Below are 1475 nucleotides of genomic sequence, written 5' to 3'. Positions count from 1 at the left end.
TTAACCCGAACACTGTTGAAGCTAGAGACTGATCTGCAAGACGATCAAGCAGATGAGCAAATGACATTTCTTGTCACATGGTTCTGTCGGCTAGTCATCTGAGGCGAAAGCATAAAAGAAAGTTTGGGTCCTTCCGGTGCCGGTACAGGAGAGGATCTTCTTTCAGACTTACTCCCGGCTTCACACTGTCTTCCCTTTGTGCTTCAACAATCTCTCTCAATGACTCTTTTCTTTTTGTGCTTTTCTAAAGGAGCACCTTGCTTTTTGCCCTGGCTATCAGGAAGCCAGTCAATCACAGTTCCTCTCCACACAGGAAGCAAAGAAAACAGGAAATGGGGTCAGACTATAAAACCTCGAAGCACTTTCTCCAAGAGATTTCTGTCTCCTCTAAAGACGCCACCTCCATAGATTACATAACCTTCTGTCACATCCTTACATGGCCTCAAGAACTGACCTGACTTGGTGGGAAGGGGAGTCAGAGAATAAATAGACAAGAGGACACACAGACAAACTGGAGTTGGGTGGACTGGATGCTCTGATGGAGAAACCACGACATCCTGGACATTTATTATATAGAGTCCAATGGGGTGGTGAGTTATTGCCTGGTGATAAACAAGGAGGTAGGAATTATAGTATACAGCTGATCAAGGAGAGAACTAGTCTCAGTAGGCACAGTCTCTGTAGGGGACCAATCTTCAAGCCATAAATACTCAGGGGAGAAAGATTTGGTGAAGATTTCATGCATACACTGTCACCAACATTTGCACTCAGACCCCTAAGGAAGACTTTAGGATCCCTCTGAACTTCATGGGGATGGGGAGGGGACTTTGCCACTCCATGGGGCTGAGCCTATGCTCCTTGACATGGCGGTGTCCATGTCAACAACACACATTGACTCAGGGCTTCCAAGGATTGGCCACATCCTTCACCAACATCACCAGCAACTGGAGACCGAATGCTGGAACACACAATTCTCTGGGGATGTTTCCTATTCAAGTCCCAACCTCCATGCAAGTCCAAAAAGTAGAAGGGGAAAAATCTGCTCAATGTTAAGGCTCAAATGTCCTCTTTGTTTAGGACAAGTGAAATGGCTTAGTGGGTAATGGGACTATGTGACCTGCCACCAAACCTGATGAGTAGAATTCAATATCCAGGACACATGCGGTGGAAAGAGAGAAATGACCACAAGTTGACGTGATTCCCTACCTTCATGCATACAAAGTACAATAATTTAAGAGAAAAATTTTTGTCTAATCCTCTGTCTTCTGAGCCCACTCAAGTGGTGGAGAGTCACCTCACTTCTGAGAATCAGCTCTGAAAAGAATGCAGGGGGAGGGGGAAAGGGGACAGATACCTGGCTGGCTACAATATTGATTCAGCATGAGACTCTGGATAGACACGAAGACTGCTTGTTGCACAGATTTCAGTCTGTCCCTCAAAAAAGGAACAACGCTGCTTCAGTAGGATGGCCAAAT

Source organism: Mastomys coucha, chromosome X (genome assembly GCF_008632895.1).
Source record: "Mastomys coucha isolate ucsf_1 chromosome X, UCSF_Mcou_1, whole genome shotgun sequence".
In the NCBI taxonomy this organism is placed as follows: Eukaryota; Metazoa; Chordata; class Mammalia; order Rodentia; family Muridae; genus Mastomys; species Mastomys coucha.
This window is presented reverse-complemented; position numbering follows the sequence as displayed.